The sequence below is a fragment of the Amia ocellicauda genome, chromosome 11 (assembly GCF_036373705.1).
Source record: "Amia ocellicauda isolate fAmiCal2 chromosome 11, fAmiCal2.hap1, whole genome shotgun sequence".
Taxonomy (NCBI): domain Eukaryota; kingdom Metazoa; phylum Chordata; class Actinopteri; order Amiiformes; family Amiidae; genus Amia; species Amia ocellicauda.
This window is the reverse complement of record NC_089860.1, coordinates 25,407,035-25,419,570: the sequence shown is the minus strand read 5'-3', so window position 1 is coordinate 25,419,570 and position 12,536 is coordinate 25,407,035. Positions and strand designations below refer to the sequence as shown.

At 40.8% G+C, this 12,536-nt stretch overlaps 1 long non-coding RNA gene across 1 annotated transcript; it reads left to right on the top strand.

Moving 5' to 3' along the window:
* Window positions 1–3,984: 3,984 nt before the first annotated feature.
* On the top strand, window positions 3,985–7,455 carry LOC136763268 (uncharacterized). The gene is made up of 4 exons (XR_010820969.1): window positions 3,985–4,536; window positions 4,733–4,783; window positions 5,061–5,163; window positions 7,113–7,455. It is a non-coding gene; the product is annotated as an uncharacterized LOC136763268 (long non-coding RNA).
* Window positions 7,456–12,536: the final 5,081 nt, after the last annotated feature.

Below are 12,536 nucleotides of genomic sequence, written 5' to 3'. Positions count from 1 at the left end.
TCCATCTACTGTATCCTCCAGTACAGTTTTGAAGTGGACCACTCTCTAAAAGGGTTAAGGCTACCCTCTGCCTTGCTGCAATTCTTTTCCCCTCAGTTATTAAGAAGGTCTTGGTCCCACTTTTTACCTCCTCCCACCATTCACCTTCTGATCCATACAGGAATTGTAGCAATAATCACAGTTTTTTTTTTCTTTGAAGGGCTCGCTTTTTTTGGGGTTCTCTGTTTGGTGTTGAGTTTCCAGAGGCAACAGACAAACTGCCCCACCCTGGAATTTCACTTGACAGCAAGAGCCTGATGGTCAGTGAAAAAAAGGCTGGAGGCTTTGATAATCTTAACCCTTTCTGACACAAAAAAAATGTAAAGCATGTGCAGTTTGGATGTATATATATTTCGGCTTTGTGGAGCTTTAAATCTTTTAATGCCTTGGAACTGGAATCTAATTTGACTTCAGAATGTGGAGGGCAATCTTTCTTTTCTAATATACAATTAAAATCCCACCCCCAACGATACCATCTCTTCCACACAATAATGGGGGAAAGAACTCGAGTTGATCCACCTCATGTTGGACAGTATACATTGATTGATCATATATTTTTCCCTCATAACACAACATCCACACACAATTAGCCTTCTGTCTATCACCCTCTACATTATCTACCCTTAAAGCCCCTCCTCATCTCTCACTGCTGATGATTTCACCTCCTTCACCAAGATTGCAGACATCCGCAGGCTTTTCAACAGTCCCCCCTCCTCTCCCATCACACCCAAACCTCCCACCGATCAAGCTTCCTATTCTTCATTCTCACCTCTCTCAGATGCTGAAGTTTCTGCTCTCCTCCTACGTCACAAACCTACAACGTGTGCCCTGGACCCTCTCCCTTCTCACCCCGTCCAAGTGACCACTCCTGATCTCCCCTTCATCTCCTCTGGCTGTTTCCCCTCTGCATTTAAACAAGCTGCTGCCATCCCTCTCCTCAGTCATCATCATCCTCCTTGACCTCTCCGCAGCATTTGACACCGACGATCACTCCCCTCCTTTCCTGCCTCGCTGACCTTGGAATCTCTGGGACTGCTCTCACCTGGTTCTCCTCCTACCTCAGCAACCAGACCTACCAAGTGACATGGCGAGGTTCCTCATCCACCCTCCAGCCTCTCCATCTCAGTCTGCGGCGTGCTCTCGCGGCATGCTAGCTGATCTCTTACTTCATCTAGGTCCATGGAACACTTTCACTGCACACTGGAGGCGGCACTCTCTTGGCTGGGGGTTTGCAGGCGCAGAGGGCAGGGGCATGCAAATCTGGGTCCCCGAGAAGACGGCCAGGGATTCCCGAGCCCTGGGGCTGCCCATCTCCTGCCAGCACTGCCACCTATGCTCTCCTCGTCACTCACCCCCAGCTCAGGCCAATTCTTCTCCCCACTCTCGACTCATGAGCTGCCCAGCCCCGTCTACTGCCCGGACAGAGCCGCTGATTCCATGTCAGTCCCTGTGTCTCTCAGCGCCAGTCTCTCACTCACTCTGCACCTCTATCTCCTGTTCTATCTGTCTTCCAATCTGCTCTAAATTGGACAAACCAGTCTTTATTCTCCTGCGGGTCGGGGCAACAAACACCACCCGTAATAGATTGAGGGGCCTATCCTGTTTACTCCCCTTGTGGAGTAGGGAGATTATAACTTCTCTTAACGAGTCATTGAAGATTTGGAGCAGTGGGTTACTGAGCAGGTCCCAGAAGATAAAGTAAAACTCCTTCGGAAGGCCATCAGCACCTGGGGATTTACAGTTCTGCATACTGTCTACTGCCTTCCTCAACTCCTCAGCTCTGAGCTCTTTCTCGAAGCTGTCCCTGTCCTAGCAATATAGTAGCAATATCCCCAGCGACGTTGAGGCCACTATGTAGCATGGTTTAATAGCATTCAAATTGACCCTTTTTCCTTGCTAAAAAGGCTCTCTGGCTAGCTGCTACCTTTCTCCCGCATACGATAAAGAAAGCTTTTGTTCTTAATACCTCCTCCCACCATTCTCCCATTGAACCATAAAAAAAAATTGTAATGGTGATCACCGGTTAATTTTTTTTATTATACCCGTTAATTTTGGGGTTTTCTAAAAGTGTTATAAAAATGTTAATCTTCCAGGCACCAGGGCTAAAGGCAGCCCCGCCTTGGAGTCTCACTCGACAGGCTAGTGTCTGGTGATCAGTGAGAAAGGACAGCCGAAGAGGGACATTGGAGAACTTGACTCTTACTGAAACAAACACAAAATCTTTCTGGGAGCTAGTACTACCTCCTGACCTTGTAAACCCTGGGGAGCTGGGATGTATGCTTCGATAGGTGTCAAAGACCTTAACATCTTTCCATATGTCATTTAAAGCCTGGGAGCTAGAGTCTAGTTTAACTGCTGAGTGTGACTGATGATCTCTCTTTTCTCTTTTCCCCTTCCACAATAACATCCCTCCCACACAGTAAGAGCGGAGACAATGCCCTAAAAAGATCACAGCTCCAGGACTGATTTGCTCGATTGTGAGAATTGAGACCCGACTCTATTTGCATAAGACCAGGGGCATTTCTTAAAGGTGTTGCCTTCACATCCGCAGAGGTTGCAAAATTGTCATTTTAGTACATACTCTGTAATACATGTGATTATTATGAACGTCATGGCACACAGTGGTCTGTGCCCGATATTATGTATACAGGGATTTCCAAGTCTTGGGAGAGTCCATGTGAAGCACATATATGCTAAGCACAACTCATATAATCATATAGCAACACAAAGAAGCTTGGTGTGTTCACAACATGCAGAGTTTCCTCATTCTGCACAGATTCTCAAGATAATTGGTTACGTTCTTGTACTACAAATGTACATAATTCTGAACAGAATCTGACCATTCAGCCAGTACACTCACAATATTTGTGTAGATTCTGGGCAGAATGATATAAATCTCTGTACACGTGACTAAATTGGTCAGGATCTGCCAGAATGATAATCACCCTTTTATGTGAAATAAAGTTAATAGTAAAAGTTAATCACACGCACATCCAACTTACTTAGCAGGTACTTGGTACAAACAAAATCCATATAAAGTAAAAAGAAAGAAATACCTACACACTTACCACAGCTCCAATGCACAAATAAAATATATTTATGTAACCCATGCTTCACAGGTTTTTAGCAAAAACATTTCAATTTACACAAGATTTTCATCAGGATATGGACCCTGATGAAGATCTCTTGTAGATCAAAATGTTGTTTTAATTGTTGTTTTCTCATTATCATACACATAGTGTTCCGGTTTTTATTGAGGAAAAAACAAAACAAAAAACAAAACAAACTCTAAAACGGGGTGAAAATCGGTGCAAACAAAATTTTCAGGTTTAATAAGGTTAAAAAAAAAGTTTTACTATAGCCAACTTCAGTGGTTTTGAAATAATAAAATGTAATTTGTTGAATAGAACAATATGTATTGTTATTGTTTACTTGATTTAAAAAAAATATGCATATCATACATTTGGCTACTTAATTTAAATGCAACGGACACTTCATAAAGTTTGAGCATTTAATGTAGGCATTTTTTCTCAACCTAGGTCCTGAACCTGTCTCTTCTAATGTTCGCTCACCTGTGCTTTCAGCTCTCAGTTATTAAAGGAAACTTGTAATTGAACAAATTAAGTGATTAATTACAAACATCCTGTCATTTTCAGCTCTCATGTGTTGGTTGATAATTCCATTTAAGGTTTCAATTAAACAAGTGAGCGCTCTGTTAGAACAAAAAACAGCAGACACAGGGGTTTCGCAGTCTCTGTGTGGATTGAGATCTGGCTGTGTCGTACTGCTGAGTGTGTGTGTGTGTGTGAAGGGTTCCCCCTACTGGCTGATCTCTCATACTGTGCCCTGGACTACCAAGGTGTGGAGAGTGGTGACTGTGGTTCTGTAGTAATTGAGAAGCAACCATCTTATTGTACAGACACAGAGTGAGGGCGGGATGTATAGGGATGCCTTTCTGTGTCTCTGTATGTGTCTCTCCCTCTCTCTATCTCTCTCTCTCTCTCAGTGTTTGTCCATCCCATCTGTCTGTCTCTCTGTAGAATCCTGTCTGTGTGTCTGTTAGTCTGTAAATATGTCTGAGTGTCTGTCTCTTTTGCTTTGTGTATTGGGTGTTGTCTGTATGTGTGTAATTCTGTCTGTGTGTGTGAGTATGTGTATGTGTGTCTCAAGTGTGCATCTGTGTGTGTGACAGCTTTCATGTGTGTTTAGATGTGTGTGTCTCAGATGTTTGTGTGTTTCCATATCCATATGTCTCAGGTCACTGTTTGAGAGTTTGTCTCAGGTGTAGTTGTGTGCATGTGAGAGTGAGTTAGTGAGTCAGTCAGTGCTGTAAACCCAGGTTAAAGATCGCTGTTTATCTTGACTGCACCTTATAAATGGTAACTGCAGCCTCTGAAATAAACAGACTCACCAGGAAGCAGCTCTGTCTTACGGAAGTGAAGATGAGGGGAGCTTTCCCAGTACTGTGGACCCTGACCTGTGCTGTGTTGGTCAATGGTAAGAGAAAATCAATAAACAAATGTTATGTTTTGTGTATTTATCTAAACTTTTACTCATCAGAATTTAATGGTCTTTTGTGCATAAACAAGTGCTGATTTCTGCTTATAATTCAGTGTATCTTCTAATAATTAATCAGTCAGTCAGTGTATCCGTCAAACTGTTTTCAGAAATACATCTCTCTTTTGTTTTTAAGCTTCACATTCACAGGGAGTAAAACCATGGTCTGAAAATTCCACTCAGACCGGTGAGTATTTGGTGTAAATCACCTGTTTTAGCAGGTGAGGTTGAAAACTGCACAGCCTGTTCTGTAGAGTGACAAGTGTGTGTCTGTCTGTCAGTGTGTTTGCATGTCAGTCTTTCAACATGTGTGTATATCCCTTTGCCTGCCTTTCTATGTCTGTGTACATCTTTTATCTCAGCTCTGCCCATTGTGTGTCTCTTTCTTTGTGTTTGCGTGTCTGTCCGTGTAGACCCAGGCTCTCAGTGTTCTTGCCTCTCTGTGTCTGTTTGTCTGTGAGCAGCATCTCCCCCCAGTGTTCCAGTGCTGGCAATTGTTGCTGGGCTTCTGTCTGCTCTGGTGGTCGGTGCCTTCCTGGGCTCATACTTCGGGATCAAACGCTATAGGTCAGCACTGACACCGTGACCTCAATGACCCACTGAACTCTGTGACCCCACACTGTTAGTTAGTTACTCAGTCCAATGGTCAGTTAATCGGGAGGTCAGTCATTTTATTGATGTCAATTAGTTACTCAGTCAATTTAGTTAGTTGGTCACTCTTTTACTTACACCATCTCATAGCGCTTTTCCACCGACAAGGAGTCGGTGCTGGAGCCAGAGCTGGTGCTCGGCCTGGGAACCAGCTGATCTTTTGGGAACCAGTTTTGGAACCAACGCTGACGTCACTGGATGTGGGCGTTCCCAAGCACGGAGTAGAAGAGAAACACGGCAGTAATAATCAGCACCGAGGCGACTGCGTCTTTAAACCCTATTGACCATCACAATCAAACTCATTCAGCGTCTACACAGCACAGATACACTGTAAATACAAAACAAAAAAATGCGACATCACACATGTAGCAGAAATGAAAATACAACTATACGAATATGCTAAGATAACTCAGCCTTTTATTTGTATTTATTTTTATTTATGCATTAAGGGATTTACAACGATTCGCTATTTCAGACACTTTTACTGTATTGAAAAAAATACAAGTTAGAGTTAACATGCATTTGTCACCGCGCACACAGTTCACATTTTCATTCATTTTGTGGCGTATTTTTACTTTTATTCTTATTTAAAAAACAATGACTGTAGGCTAGCCTATTGATTATGGATGCGGCTGTTTTGGCAGTCGCGGCAGATCAATAAACTGTCGGATGATCTCAGGTGATGTTAATGGTTTGATGGGAAATTGTGCTTATTGATGAAGTCTGGGATGATGGTCCCAAATCACTGTTACATTGTCCCTGTTCCCAGACACGCAGCGATGCTCTTATGTGTTGAAAGTCGCCCTGGATAAGAGCGTCTGCTAACAAATACATTATAATAATAATAATAATAATAATAATAATAATAATAATAATAATAATCCATTGTCAGCACTGCTGGCGTGTGATCGCTCGCAAAGTGCATGACTGTAACAGATCTTACTGTGTATTTGATCTTCTCTTACTGTACAATATGTATGTTTTGTGTAATTTGCCCTGTGCTAAGAAAATGATTTTATTCATAAATTATTAATCATGCGCAAACCAACCCGGGACACATGACTCGTAGGGGCGCTGGATTCAGCGTGACACCGGACCAGTTAATGACCAGTTCATTAACAAACAACATTTCTGGTCAATCTATATCATCGCATTAACTCTCATCATCATCATCTCGCTGTAACACGTCTTTCCCGTCACGGAAGCTGCGCTCAGTCGTCTCTCATCGCTGCCATTTGCCAACTCCTAACTAGTTATTGATTTGGTTAACCCATATTGTTACTGTAGTCTCTCCTCGACAGACCGCTGATTGCTGCTGATTTCGCTCATTTTTAATCAAAACTCTCCTGACTGCTCGTGTCTCTGCTGGCATTTTAAACATGGCGGCTGAACTCCAGTAAATAACTTTTTGTGGAGACAACTTAACCCCGCCCCCTGGCTCCTGACGTCACTGGTTCTTAGGTTCCAGACCAACAAGTTTTTGGTGCCAGAAAATGTGGCTCCGCGCCGGAACGGAGCCAGTTCTTTTGCGGTGGAAAAGCAAAAAATGGTTCCAAATTAGGCACCGGCTCCTTGTCAGTGGAAAAGCGCTATCAGTAAGTTATTCACTTGGGTAGTTAGTCACCAACTTAAGTAGTCAGTCTCTCATTAGGTCAGACATTTAGTTACTTAGAGAGATATTCACACAATAGTCAGTCACTTAGTTAGTCTGTCAATCCACTAAATAGTAATTCAGCGAGTCAGTTAGTTAGTTAGTAAACATGTTTGTTTGGCTGGTCGATAGAACGAGGAATTGGGCACAGCCTTACTGAACCTGTGACCCCAGACTGACCCCTTAACCCATTGGCCTCTGTGTTTGTATGCAGGTCCAGGTCCCACCAGCCACACAGGAGGCAGGGATTTGGAACTCAGAGCAACTACTGACAACAGAGGGACTGTGGGACTGATCAGCCGCTTGCCAGCTGGCCCTGCAATACACTGACCGCAGCCCAATACCCCCCATCACTGAACAAATTGTAATATTGGCACTACTGTTGCTACTTTATGTTTTGCTGATTTATTTTAAATCCCACAACTACAAAACACTTAAATGAATGTTGGTCGCCTCCTAGTGGTGATTGTCATGTTGTATCTGTGGTACGTATTGTAATTTGTGTTAACAACAATTGTATTCTTGTTAGCTGAGCAGGAAATAAATTGTTAATTGTATTCATGTGTCTGCTTACTCTTATACACTTAAGAGTACATATCTATTTATTTATTAAAATTCCCAAGGTGGCGTAGTCAATCAATTAATTTAGTTATGGCGGGCCAATTGCTACAAATATATCACATTATTTTTACATACAATTACCTGATTTATTTATACAATTACCTGTTTTTTTTCATTTACTGTAGTATTCTAGATAAAGTACACTAATGTCTCTGCATTCAGATTATTTAATTTTCCCTTATGATGTCCATATACCCTGTCTGTAGTTTCTCATTGCTTTGGCCTCAAGGTCCAGGAGGTGTTTACTGGATAAATGTGTTTTTTGTATATTGTTTATTCTTCGGTCTGTTGGTTCCCAAGGGATGATGCAAAGGCTTGAGATGCAAACACGAGAACTGGGGGAACTGAGTCACTGGGAACTGGGTGCAAGCTTAAAGGGGGAATTGAATTGTCTTGGTCTGTAAAACAATAATAATTATTGATGTGCTGCCTCAGCCTATACAATGATTGGTACATATGAGTGTGACTTGATCAGGTTGGTATAAGAGGCATATTGAAGTGCCTTTGAGACTTGCTTAATATGCATCTCCTGTTACTGTAGTATTTGTATGCAATTGCCGAACCTATTTTTATCTTCTGTAAAACTTAACGCTCAATACTTTTTTTTTTACTTTTTAACTCCTGCTTCCAGACAGTTTTGTTTCCTAAGGTTTAGCTCAGCCCAGTGTGATTCCTGCAGGCTGATGTGTGCTTTGTGTTGATGGAGTGGTGTATTTTGTGTTTCCTAAGGAGTAGTTCATAAAGTGTAGGCCATTATTTGGAAGTCATGGCCTATTCATAGGATTATCTGATGAACTCATTAATACAATGTCTACTGCTACACAGTGATTACTGCAAAATAAACCTCACTAGAAAAATAACATATATATATATATATATATATATATATATATATATATATATATAATGTATGTGAAGACTCTGTATAGGAAAGTTGAAGAAAGTGTTTTGTGATAATTATATAATGTTTTATATTAACACTAGCATTAGAAGCAGCTTGTATACAGACTGAGCAGATTAGCATTAGCAGGCTAAGCAAAAGGTCAACAAGGTTCATTTGTTAGAAACTCCTGTCAGTAATAAAAGATCACACAGTGCCGAAATAGCCTACAGTTGTTTTGTTGAAAATTTGTTTGTGACTTAATCGTTTCTCCAGATAGGGAGGAATTGTTTCTGTTAATGAGCGATTGACACTAGGTAAATGACCACCGTGGGATCGCATCTTCCTAGTGCACATCAAAGACAGACATCTGCTTTTTGGATCCATCACCTCTTTACGGGAAGACAGATCGTAAACAGACCCGGACTTGTACCTTCTGATTGGATGAACGACCATAAGATTTCACGTCACTTTCCTATAAAGCTGCACTCATGTTTGTAAACATTAAGTCCTCACTGAAGGAATTTCCTGACGTGGGGCTTCCGAGCGGCTCGATTAAAGTTCTATTTGCTTTATCTCGACAACTTCTCCACTTATTTTTGAGACTGGTTCTACAACTTTGCGTCACGAATGAGGATCTGAACTTGCCTCCACTCCCGGGACCAAAACAAGGGTGAGTATCTTTAAAAAATTACCACCCTGTATATTTAGATTTGATCTCGGGATTTTCTGAGGCTATCAGATTGTAATTTAAAGAGAACCTGTGGAGAGGTAGAGGTAAAACAAATAGAAAGGCTGACTGTACAGCGGAGGTTCACAGTAGGGTGAACTCCAAGTAAGACAGATCTGCAGGGGAGAGATGGCAAAGGAACCTAAAGGTATGACGAGGCCTACTGAGCTTGATGTTAAGCAAGGAAATCCTTGTACACAAGAGCCAGATGGAACCTGAGGTACATAAAGTCCAGCGATAAAGCCCCATCGTTGGTAAAGATAGGATTGGCATAATGGCGTTTACAAGTTTAAAATGTTAAACTTAAAATGGTAAGAGAAGTTTAAAAATGTTAAACTTAAAATGGTAAGGACAGTGGGATCCTGACTGGACCCCCAGGTAAAAACAAGATAAAAACCGACAAAGTTTCTATAATTCTTTGTCTGAATAATAAGAATTTGGAGAAGAAATTGATCATAATAGATCAAGAAAACACCAAAGTAGTGAAATAATTGAAAGATTTATTTTAAATAATAATAACATAGTAAATAAATAAATGATAAGGGCTGTTTGAGACACTGCAGGGTCAACAAAACATGCTGCTATTCTAATATCTGAATTCTCTTTGGATTTAAATCTGTATGTGCTTTGTGTGTTTATGTATATACAGTGAGGGAAAAAAGTATTTGATCCTCTGCTGATTTTGTACGTTTGCCCACTGACAAAGAAATGATAACAACAAAAAAATCCAGAAAAACGCATTTCAAAAAAGTTATGAATTGATTTGCATGTTAATGAGGGAAATAAGTATTTGACCCCTTCAATTTAGTACTTGGTGGCAAAACCCTTGTTGGCAATCACAGAGGTCGGACGTTTCTTGTAGTTGGCCACCAGGTTTGCACACATCTCAGGAGGGATTTTGTCCCACTCCTCTTTGTAGATCCTCTCCAAGTCATTAAGGTTTCGAGGCTGACGTTTGGCAACTGGAACCTTCAGCTCCCTCCACAGATTTTCTATGGGATTAAGGTCTGGAGACTGGCTAGGCCACTCCAGGACCTTAATGTGCTTCTTCTTGAGCCACTCATTTGTTGCCTTGGCTGTGTGTTTTGGGTCATTGTCATGCTGGAATACCCATCCACGACCCATTTTCAATGCCCTGGCTGAGGGAAGGAGGTTCTCACCCAAGATTTGACGGTACATGGCCCCGTCCATCGTCCCTTTGATGCGGTGCAGTTGTCCTGTCCCCTTAGCAGAAAAACACCCCCAAAGCATAATGTTTCCACCTCCACGTTTGACGGTGGGGATGGTGTTCTTGGGGTCATTCCTCCTCCTCCAAACACGGTGAGTTGAGTTGATGCCAAAGAGCTTGATTTTGGTCTCATCTGACCACAACACTTTCACCCAGTTCTCCTCTGAATCATTCAGATGTTCATTGGCAAACTTCAGACGGGCCTGTACATGTGCTTTCTTGAGCAGGGGGACTTTGCGGGCGCTGCAGGATTTCAGTCCTTCACGGCATAGTGTGTTACCAATTGTTTTCTTGGTGACTATGGTCCCAGCTGCCTTGAGATCATTAACAAGATCCTCCCGTGTAGTTCTGGGCCGATTCCTCACCGTTCTCATGATCATTGAAACTCCACGAGGTGAGATCTTGCATGGAGCCCCAGATCGAGGGAGACTGACAGTTATTTTGTGTTTCTTCCATTTGCGAATAATCGCACCAACTGTTGTCACCTTCTCACCAAGCTGCTTGGCGATGGTCTTGTAGCCCATTCCAGCCTTGTGTAGGTCTACAATCTTGTCCCTGACATCCTTGGACAGCTCTTTGATCTCGGCCATGGTGGAGAGTTTGGAATCTGATTGATTGATTGCTTCTGTGGACAGGTGTCTTTTATACAGGTAACGAGCTGAGATTAGGAGCACTCCCCTTAAAAGAGTGCTCCTAATCTCATCTCGTTACCTGTATAAAAGACACATGGGAGCCAGAAATCTTGCTGATTGATAGGGGATCAAATACTTATTTCCCTCATTAACATGCAAATCAATTCATAACTTTTTTGAAATGCATTTTTCTGGATTTTTGTGTTGTTATTCTGTCTCTCACTGTTAAAATACACCTACCATTAAAATTATAGACTGATCATTTCTTTGTCAGTGGGCAAACATACAAAATCAGCAGGGGATCAAATACTTTTTTCCCTCACTGTATATAGTCTGAAGGTTATGTAAGGTAAATGTCTGTTTTGTATGCATTGTATTTTTAATATTGTGCATAGTCCAGAATAAGACTGAGAACGGAAGTAACCAATTATTTCAGAATCGTGTTTACAATTACGCAGTTATTGATGTTTTAACAACAGATTAATGAGGATTTAAACATTTAACTGTATACAGAGTGCATAAGGCATCAGAAATAAGAAATACATAATATATTCTATTATAAGAATAATGTTAAAGTAATACAAAATATACACTAAATACATGGATTAATAATAATAATAATAATAATAATAATAATAATAATAATAATAATAAAGTAAATAAATAGTAATGGCGTCGTCTAAGACCCAGAAGGACAAGGATTTGTTTGTTAAAAATCATATTATGGACAAATTCTGTAGTCAAAGTCAAATTAAAGGAAAACTAAAGGCTGGAATCCACAGGAGCAGCACTCTGGTGCAGCCCTGAGTGACAGCCTGATGTAAAATCCATAGCAGGAGAATGTAAAAAGTATAGTGACATATTATAGTCTTATTTTTTGAAAATATTTGGTTATTGGTACATAGCATAAAATACCTGAAATAAAAGTTAAAATTAGACCTTGGATTTAAGATGAGTGAATTAGTTAAAGGGTAAGAATTTTAAAGGATACTATAGAAATATGAGCATTGAATAAGTGAGCTAAAATTAGTATTGAATAATGTAAAGGAAAAAATAAAACATAAAAATATTATTTGAATGAGTTTTACAAACCAGAAATAAAAAATAAAAAATGTTGAAAATTGAATTAGAGCTAATTTTTGAAATGGGAATCTGAGGAAACTGTGAAAGTTGGTGAAGATATGAATACATAGATAACCAGATACTCCAGGAAATTAAAGGTGTGGTCATTTGGTAGCTGTGAGTTCCACAATGAAGAGTTTTTGAAATCCCCAGATATAAGATCCCTAAATACAAGGTGTAGGTAAGAAATGAACTATTGATCAGTTCAATCTGGCTTTGGGAACAGTTCTTCTGAACCTGTACCGGTGTAGATTGAACTTCAATAGGAGGAAGTGACACAATAAAGACAGATATGAGCCACACAGGCGGACAGTCTTAGTGCCCACGCAGGCTCTTCATTGGGGAAATCATTGACTGAACACATTTTTTGAAAATTTGTTTTCCTGAGGTATCTGGGAATCATTATTGAAATCAATTAAAAGGCA